The sequence below is a fragment of the Octopus bimaculoides genome, chromosome 17 (genome assembly GCF_001194135.2).
Source record: "Octopus bimaculoides isolate UCB-OBI-ISO-001 chromosome 17, ASM119413v2, whole genome shotgun sequence".
Taxonomy (NCBI): domain Eukaryota; kingdom Metazoa; phylum Mollusca; class Cephalopoda; order Octopoda; family Octopodidae; genus Octopus; species Octopus bimaculoides.
In genome coordinates, this window is record NC_068997.1 from 16263681 (window position 1) to 16274231 (window position 10551).

General features: G+C 39.1%; 1 protein-coding gene and 1 long non-coding RNA gene across 12 annotated transcripts in view; one reads left to right on the plus strand and one right to left on the minus strand.

The window, feature by feature from the left end:
• The window catches only part of LOC106867583 (zinc finger homeobox protein 3), a 502463-nt gene that overhangs the window by 333640 nt on the left and 158272 nt on the right, over window positions 1-10551 (plus strand). The window lies entirely within an intron of this gene.
• Window positions 2631-4662, minus strand: LOC128249701 (uncharacterized). Of its 2 annotated transcripts, XR_008265822.1 has the most exons (3): window positions 4153-4662; window positions 3831-4016; window positions 2631-3259 (listed from the first exon to the last, which is right to left on the minus strand). It is a non-coding gene; the product is annotated as an uncharacterized LOC128249701 (long non-coding RNA). The 2 variants fall into 2 exon arrangements; XR_008265821.1 differs by lacking the exon at window positions 4153-4662 and having other exon boundaries at window positions 3831-4074.

The following is a 10551-nucleotide window of genomic DNA, read 5'->3' on the forward strand; positions in this document are numbered from 1 at the left end:
CGATCACTTTTTCTTTACAGTCCCCTTTATGTACTGAGTTCAGATCCCACCGAGGTCAACTTAACCTTTCGTGCCTTCAGAGTCCTTAAAAATCATAACACCAGTCAAGCACTGAATCGCCATCTATAGTGGCTTCTTGCTGGCAGAATCGTTAGCACTCCAGGCAAAATGCTTAGCGACATTTCGTCCGTCCTTGTGTTCTGAGTTCAAACACCACCGAGGCATTTCATCTTACTGGGGGTCGATGTAATCGACTTAATCCCTTCACCGAAATTACTGGCCGTATGCCAAATTTGAAACCAGTATTCATCTACAACATTCTGGATGTGAAACAAATTCTAATTGAAGACTAAGAATGAGGTGCGATTAATTTGACCCTGGTTTCTACCTGTCTCTTTGCCCGTCTACCATCAGTCTATCGCTCTATCTGTCTGTCTACAATAGGGTTTCCAAACCGATTACACCATCCTGTCTAATACTATTCAAGTGCTCATTTGGGGGTTTTGCGACACCGTTACAAATAACCAACGTACAGCTGTTCATTAATACTTGGCAGGATTTGACCTCACAATGTAAAAGCACGTAACTCACTTTCACGTACTTTTATCGGTGTTTCAGTTCGAACTATTTTTATATATAGCACAGCCGTTCAACAAAAGTGCTGTGTTAGTTGAACGGCTGTATATATTAAGGAAAATGTGCGCGTGTGTGTGTGACAGTGAGAGAGAGGAGCGGGGGGTGAGAAAGGAAAATTATGTAGGTATATAAAACACACACATCATCATCACATTCTCTTAGAGACCCGTACGAATGCTTACATTTTATACAGTTGAGTGCACATTCATACAAACTTAAGACCTGTTTCATTCTTTTCTTCGCATACATATAGACAATCACTTGAATGTACACGTACGCACTCACACACACACACCCCTCCTCTCTCTCTCTCTTCCTCTCTCTTAGGTGATGACATATTTAACAGTCATATATTGTGTTAATTTAGCCCAGATAGGAGAACTCTCTCTCTCTCTCTCTCTCTCTCTCTCTCTCTCTCTCTCTCTCTCTCCGTCACACATACACACACACAAAAGTTTGGCACGTGTGCACCTGATATCACCTATCCACGCATTGACGAACATCTTTCACGCGCATCACTTCAGATTAACCGCCTCTAGAGTGTGACACAACATTTGCATATATCTATATACTACACACACACATGCAAGCATGGATCTGAACAATTAAATCGACTACAGTGCTTAATTGGTCTTTGTTTTATCGACCGTAGCGAGATTTGAACTCAGGACGTCACCAAATACTTTAAAACAAATAGACTGTTAATGCCAACGATTCCTGTTCATTCTACAATGCTATGCTTGCAATACTTTTAAATTGTTGCATGTAAATCTAAAACTCCAGAACCTGCTACAAACTCTGACCACCTTTCTTTCATATCTTACTTTCTCAATCATACACCTCCCACACTCTTCCACATCACTAACAGCGTCTCTTATTGATTTCCATCGTCTCTTTCTATATCAATTCTTCCATGCCAGTCCTTGATTTGTATATTCCCATTCGCAATTCTGCAACCCAAATAGTAAGATCCTCATCCCCCATCTCTCTCTCACTTCGAAGAAGGACAACTGTCTGAAACGTTGGATTATTTTACACTTCTCAGCAAATCTTCTCACTAAACTCTTCAATGAGCTGTTTAAATGTTGATTTGTTAAATGCCCGTAGCATCTTAATTAGGACTCACTACCACCACCTCTCGCTCTCACACACTGATACCTATACACTCACATTTCTACCTCCTTCCATCTCTCACACACATACTTTCTTACCCGTCTCTCTCTCTCTCTCTCTCTCACACACACACACACACCACCCTGTACTTCCTTTCCACTTCCTCTCTCTCTCTCTTGCCACAGTTCACATTGTGATCCTACTTCGAATTTAACCATCAACTTCCAACACTAGGTCTGCCCGTCTTGAAGCCATCACCACTGGAGACTGATTTCCACCTCTAAACTTAACCATTAACAACGAGATCGCTTCTTCGTGATGGCTCGACTTGCTGAAAATTACAGCCACACTTCCTTGAAATTACACCCCATCAGCTTGGAGGAAAAAGCAGGGCACATTGGATAATGTAATCCTAGACGGAATACCTCTGATAAAACGATGGGTTTGGTACCACTGACAATTGATCACGTGTGCTTGAAGGTTGACATTCGAGTAACAGTAACAACACTTACAATAACACCAATGGCAGACACAACCTTCTCTTCCGCCGTCAGCACCACCACCGCCACCACTACCAACAACAACAACAATAGATTTAACCCAATCAACTACCAACAAGAACAACAAAAACTTACCCTCTCCCCACAACAACTGCTAAATTACCTTTTAGTCTCTGAATAATTAATTAGATCGACTGCTTATCCATAGCATTTATAAATAGTTCCTTTTTTTTATGTGTGTGGTTTTATGCTTTTCAATCGAACCATTTCGGTTATTGTATGGCAAATTCACCATCAGACAAACAATTTTTTTTGTAAATAACAAACAGCAATAATTGTAATTAGTAAACGTGCAAAAGATTAAATAAAACAAAACAAGAATTGTTGCTGAATTTTGTTCGTTGTTTTTTGTCTTTTATTTCAGTTTTAGTTTTAGTTTTTTCCGTTTTTTAATCCAGGTTCTTTATTTTCTTAAAGTAGAGTGGTTTCCGGTTGCTTTTGGAATTATTTTTGCGAAAGAAAAAAATGACTAGGTAGGTGATCGATGTGGTGGGATGGTAGTACGGTCAATACTTCCCAATTATGGACTTACGTATTCTACGTTCGAGTCCTCAACCATTTACTTAATGGTATGCATCAGAAAATATAGAAAGAAATAGATCGACAGATATAAAAAACACAGGTAGATAAAGAAAACGCACCAAAACGAAGTAATGCCTATCATTTTAGTTTGTGAGTTTCATATCCGGCTGGTTTGGTTTTCGCTTTCATCTTTCCAGGGTCGATAAAAAAATGTTGTGGCCTGTGCCAGCCAGTGTAAGAAACGGGGGTAGTTGGTTGCGAAGTAACAGAAAAAGGACAAAGTGCCGCCGGGCCTAAATTGCTTCATTCAGATTCTGCCCGATGTGAACTGGACATCGCATTCGTTCCGAGGGTCCATAAATCGAGTACCTATCATGCACTTGTAGTCGGTTCAGCAGCAGTACTTTTCCTCTTACGTACACGCAGCCCTGTGGTAATAGAGAAAATAAACAATAAATATAAATACTACTACTACTACTACTACTAGCAATATCTACATCAGTACTTGAATCGTCGCACATTGGTAACTGCAGCATCGTCACTAAGAGCTTATACACAGACATCATCTCTAAGTGTATATAACACCCTACCATCAACAACAGCAACAACAACACTGGTCTCACAAACCACGTGTGTGTGGGCTACACCAAAAACCAGTCCCGACTCGATAAACGCGTTTACATTGCTGTTTCCAGTGACTTTGGTGAATTGATTGATTACGAGAGGCTCTTAGCTGGAACTGAACCTCTGAACGTCAGTTTTCTTGTGTGAGTTTCAAATGTCTAGGCGTATATGTTCGTGGATCTGTGCAATTTATATACTTTTACTCGAATGTGTAATGTGTGTGTGTGTCTATCAGTTGAGGTGTTTATCGTCGGATAAGCAAGCAAGCAAAGTAATTTACATTAAGACAATACAAGAAATAGGAGGGGGTGTGTGTGCGAGAGAGTAAGAGAGAGAGAGAGAGAGAAAGAGAGAGAGAGAGAATTGCATCATCACCATTCGTAACATCCGGCTCTCACTTTACAAAACAACCCGCATTTCTTCTCATTGAACCGAACAAAATTGACAGGAAAACAAAGTTGCTTGGTTTTCTGTTAAAGTTATTTTTTCATTATTATTATTATTGTTATTGTTTTTGTTTTTTTAGTTCGGTTATCTTCCTTCTCTTTCTTTTTGTTTTTTCTGAAGAAAGAAGAGAAAATCTGATGGTAAAAATGTAGCGAGAGAAAGCGTAAGAGAGAGACGGAAGGCGAGCGAGAGACACAGAGAGAGAGGGAGAGAGAAAGGGAAATAAGACAAAATGGCGGAGATAACTGACCAAAAAGCGGCGTATCTTAGCAACCATTGTCTTCATGATAAATTACAGTAGTGATTTGTTATGGTGTTGAGGGCGGAGAAGGTTAATTCGTCTTTCTTTCTTTCTTTTCTCTGTCTATTTCGCTTTCATTCATTCATTATTTGCCTTCTTTTTATTTTATATATATAGTTTCTTTACTGTCAACTAGTTTGAAAGTTTGCTTGCACAGTTGGCAATGGTGTTGACGGCAGCAGCAGCAGTAGTAGTAGTAGTAGTAGTAGTAGTAGTAGTAGTAGTGGTGGTGGTGATAGTCGTCGTCATGGTAGTGGTGATAGTAAATGGTTACGGTATATTATTATTGGTAGTATTGGTTAGCGATTATTAAATACTGGTGGAGTTTTGAAGTGCAAAAAAAAGACGACAAAAACACCTTTACATATTCTTTCCTTGTTTGACGATTCTTGTCGGCGAAAATGTAGAGAGAGAGAGGTGGATTGAATAAGAGAGATGAATTAGAAAGGACAAATACTAATAATAGAGGAAGATGAGAAATATTTGCATTTAATTCAAAATGCTTTAAAAAAAAATAAATATACGAACTACCACTCAACAACACTAATTATGACACAACACACTAATTATACAACGTGTAACATTAAATAAAACGATAGTGTGTTTGGGATAACAGATCAAGTAATTTTAGCTGCATACGTGCCATAGCACCTCTTTTATTTAGCAGTATGATCATTATTATTATTATTATTATTATTATTATTATTATTATTATTATCTAAAAGGTGGCGAGCTGGCAGAATCGTTAGCACGCCGGACGAAATGCTTAACGGTTAGTCCGCCCGTCGTTACGTTCTGAGTTCAAATTCCGTCGAGGTTGCCTTTACCTTTCATTCCTTCGGGGGTCGATAAATTAACTACCAGTGAAACACTGAAGGATTATTATTATTATTATTATTATTATTATTATTATTATCATCATTATTATTAAAAAGGCGGCGGGCTGGCACAATCGTTAACACGCTGGACGAAATGGGTAGCAGTATTTTTGCATGTCGCTATGTTCTGAGTGCAATTTCCGGCAAGGTCCACTTTGCCTTTCATCCTTTCGGAGTTGATAAAATTAAGTACGAGTAACGCACTGTAGTTGGTGTAATCCACTACCCCACCCCCAACCTACAAAATTGCAGGCTTTGTGTCTATAGTAGAAAGGATTGCTATTATTATTAAATACGTTTTCATGTCGATGTTACTACCTCTCACTCTCTCTTATTCCGTCTGTCTGTCTGTCTGTCTGTCTATCTATCTATCTATCTATCTATCTATCTATCTATCTATCTCACACACACACACACACACACACACACACATGTATGCTAAGAAGTTTTCTAATTTGGTTCGTGGGCCCGAGACGTATTACAGGGGTTTCATCCTAAAAATAAACCTATCAGGCCCTCTGAATTTATTTCCCAGGTCTCTCCTTCCAGATTCTTAAAAGTAGTCAATATCCTTTTATCTCTGACGAATTTAACTCGGACACACACACACGTACACGCGCGCGCGTTCGTTGTGTATTTGCCGTTCATTTTTCTTTGTCTCTTTTTCTCTCTTCACTCTGGTTACATTTCACTTCTCAGATTTTCGCTGGCAACCCCCTTATCATCCACTCCTCCCACCACCGCTCTCATCTTCCTTATCACTATATCTACCTCTCTTTTACTCTCTCTCTCTCTCTCTCTCTCTCTCCTCAACGGAACTCACTTCTTTCTTTCACCTTTCTATAATTGTTCTTTTTGTCAGCTTTGTTATTCTTTCCCCCCTTATATACCTCATCAACCCGTCTCAATGAATCTAACTCTCTTCTCCAATCTTCTTTGTCGGTCACTTTCGTAGATATCGATTAACATCTTCCGATCACGCACAGCCTGATCGATATATAGACTGGCAGATAGATTTGAATGCTGCAGACTTTGTCTTAGTAAGATGTAATTAACTGGCATTTCTTCCATGACCGACCAAATTTCATTCAGTGTGTGTGTGTGTGTGTGTGTGTGTTGATATACGTATAACACACACACACACCGATGAGTAAATCAGCATGTGATATTGGACTCTAATTAAAAATCTGAGAAATTTATGAGGCACATTGTGTATATATGTAGATGTGTATATATAAATGCGTTTATAAGGCACATTCTATGAATGCATAATATGCGTATATGAATGGTATAAACTGAAAATAAATTAAGGCATAGAAATCAAAATAATATACATATCTAACATACACACACACACACACACACACACTCACACACATATATATATATATATCTTTTACTTCTTTCTGTCAGTGGACTGCGACCATGCTGGGGCACCGCATTGAAGGGTTTAGTTGAAGAAATCAGCCCCAGTACATATTTATTTAACACTGGTACTTATTATATTGGTCTATTTCGAACCGAACCGCTAAGCTACATGACGTAAACAAACCAACGCCGGTTGTCAAGCGGTGGTGGTGTGGGTCAAACACAAATCCATGCATGCACGCACGCACGCACGCACAGATGTTTACGACGGGCTTCTTTCAGTTTCCGTCTACCGAATCCACTCACAAGGCTAAGGGATTATCGAAGACACTTGGTCGAAGTGTAACGTAATGGAACTGAACTCGAAATCCATGTGGTTTGGAAACAAAGTACTTACCATGCACCCACAAGGAGAATTGGCATCAAAGATGGCTTAACAAAATGAAGAACACGAAGGTGCATCGGCTGGTTTGAATGGTGAAGATGAAGGTGGGGTGGGGGATAGTACGGAGGTGTAGGGTCCCATTAATGATTGACGCATAATGAATAAAGTCTAAACGATGTTGTTGTTGTTGATTAACTCTAGATTCGCATTGATCATACAAGATCTATGATCTGCATTGTCTAATGTTTTCTTCTTGTTTCTTTTTCTCTCTCTCTTTTTTCTGTTCTTCAACATGAAGAGGGTTTGGCTATTACTTCTAGCACGCCAAGCGTCTCCATAAAGCCGTTCGCTGGTCGGCCCAGACGATAATTGGTGATGGTAGTTGGCGGGGGGGGGGGCGAGGTGACAGGTGTGAGGTGTTTCAGCGTCGAGTTAGAAAAGCAGACGTTTATTAGCAATTGCATTTATTGATGCGGGTGTGGAGGTGTACACGTTGAAGAAGATGAGGTACCTCCCAGTCTTGCAGCCTCTCAAACTCACTTTCGTTACACACACACACACATCCACACATATATATATGGAAAGAGAGAGAGAGAGAAGAGAGTGTGTGTGTATTTCTCACAGAGACAGAATGAAGGTGCTGAAGATATACCAGAAAAAAACACAAAAACACACATACACAGGTGGTACGACTGTTAAGGTGCCAGATTCTGTAATGCTGTTAGTTAAAAAGGGGCGGTTAACAGAGACCATTAACAGCCTACTCCCAGACATATTTACACACACACGCGTGCATGTGTGTGCGCGAGATTCTTATATGCGATATTTATATGTGCGACTGTGTGTATAGACATGTGAACACACACACACACACACACACACATATATATATATATATATATATATATATACAAGCGTGTTATGTATGTGCTCATATGTGAGATATGCAGTACATAGAGTCAGCTCCGAATCTATAGACTTCCAGTCTTGCTTGCAGTCGCCTCTAGTTTAGAAGTTGGCGTCTAATCCGTGTGAAGTTGAAAAAAAAAATAGAAAATAAAAAAGGCACCGTTTAGACTTTTTCCTCTATTATTTTGTTTTCTTTTTTGTCGAAAATATATATTGTTACATACAATCAATATCTTTTAATTTTTAGTTTAACCACACCCGCCATTGAAAGTGGTTGAGGTTGAAGCTGTGTGAGTGTGTGTGTGTGTGTGTGTGTGTTGTTTTCTAATTGTGTTTGAAAATTTCTTTTATTTTACAGTTAAATTCATTTTATTTGTCTGGCTCTGAAAAAAGAAAAAAAAAATCATTGAATTTGCTGCAACCTCATTTTGTTGTTTGTGAGGAACGTGTGTTTGGTGTGTAGGTGTCATAATTGTTAGTTTTGTTTTGTGTATGTGTGTTCATCAGCGTAGGTAGGCATTTGCGCACACACCCACACATACACCAACACACACGCATACACATTTATATATACACGCACACACAAACACACACACACACACACACACATATATATAGCACGGTATTGACCAGATTATCGGATGTTATACATCGATGGTCACAATACGCTTGGCATTATTTTTAGTCTTGGGCTGTTACCACCCCGCTGGGTGGGTGAACAGGCCAACAATTACCCGTGATTGGAAGACCCTTCCGTCGGTGGGTTACCCATTTACCAACTAAGTAGACCGGAACAACGTGAAATGAAACGCTTTGCTCAAGAACACAACACGCTACCCGATCCGGGAATCGAACTCACCATCTGGCAATCGTGAGTGCAACACCCTAATGACTAGGCTACACGTCTCCACACACACACATACTAATTTATATATATATACCAGGCTTCTTTCAGTTTCCGGGCACTAGGCGTGGGTTCTCCCAGAGCCCGGACATCCAAAGAGGGGTTCATGACTATCTGCTGGGACCTCCCCTAATAATAATAATAATAATAATAATAATATTTGAAATTATTATTATTATTATTATTATTATTGCCTTTGCACAGCTTCTAACGCTGGAGATGCACTACGGTATCAGCTGTTCATTTCCAGTGAACTAAGGTAACACCTCTTATTTTTCGAGTACCTTCCGGAGTATTCGAGTAGTTCCAAGCAGTGCTGTTTTCTGCAAGTGCTCCACCCTTATTGCAACCCCTATTTGTTCCACGTTCTTCTTGACATTTTTGCTCACTGTTCCCAGGGCTCCGACAATTATTGGTACTACTGCTACCTTTTTCATCGACCACAACTGCTTAACTTCCCAAGCTAACCTGTCATATCTATCGACTTTATTATTATTATTATTAGTAGTAGTAGTAGTAGTAGTAGTAGTAGTAGTAGTAGTATTAAGTATCAATTTTCACTCAATTAGTCAATATTGGTCAGCAGTCACCTAACCCATTAAATTCTCGTAGGGTTGGGTCTTTTTTTTTTCTTGAAAACCAATGACAGAGGAGTTAATCGATACGTGAACTCTGGGTATAATAAAACAAACCAAATAAGAATTAATGACATGAGAAAAAAAATCGTCATAGAAAACATTGTTTGTTTCTATAATAGTGTATTGATGTTATCGTTTAGCCCCAGGCCAACACGATTTGATGATCGCTATGATCAAAAGCCTTCCAGCTGTGACCTTGATGCTACATTAGGCGCTACATTATTCAATGTTTTCTTTTACATGGTGTTTGAGAGTGATTTGGGGGAGATATAGCTACTGTTTCTAATAGGTCAAGTTACGTGTAGAGGCTTCCTCGTTAGCTCGTTATGCGTCTGATATAACAACCTTCGCCCTATGTTCATCGTCTTTGAATGTATAAGTTCCGCCATCTTTATTTTTTTGTTACTGGAACAGCCTTCGTTTTTATGTCTTTCTGTCAAAACTCTTGCGCCTTTTCGTATGGTTTTGTGAAGCAGGCGCTGATAGTTGTGTGACGACATCCTTGCGTTTTTATGGTCTCTAGTACATCAAGCACGTGTCTTTATCTAAAACAACTTTGCATGTTTGTGTAACAATATTGTATATTTGTGTGACAGCCTTTCTGTCAAACCCCTTGTGATTTTTCTTACCAACACTGTATTTTTTTTTTTTTTTTCCTTTTTATCTTCTGTTTTGTCCTGTGTAGTAGAGTTGAATAATTTGTGTAACAACAGCTTTCTGTTTTGGCCCCATCAGACGCGTGTCTTTGCATCAATCAAACGCTGCGTGTGGTGTTTGTGTAACGACCTTACGTAACAACTTTCTTTGTGTAACAACCTTAGCCGTTCTGCTGTCGCTCGACATGTTAGAAAGAACAGCCAAGTCTCCCTCAAACCACACTACACTACTTTGAAGAAGGAAAACATTTGTTTACGCATTCTTTCTTATACAGCACTATAAAAACAGGATGATCCTCAGGATCTTTTTTAAAACGGGGGCCACATTTTTCATTAATGTTTTACGTAGTGTTTTTGGTACCGAAAGACTTTCAAACTTCGTATACTTATCTATTTTGTGTTATAGAACAGAAAAATATTTTTGTATTCGAATTTATTTCATGTAAAAAATTGTCTTATTTCGATAATTTCAACCAATCACTGACGTCCATTCAGTCGATATACATTAAGTGCCGACTACATAAACAAACGATTCTTCGTTTTATTTGCTTTTTTCATTTTAAATTTGCTTTAACCCTAACCCTAGGGTTAGGGTTAGGGTTAGGGTTAG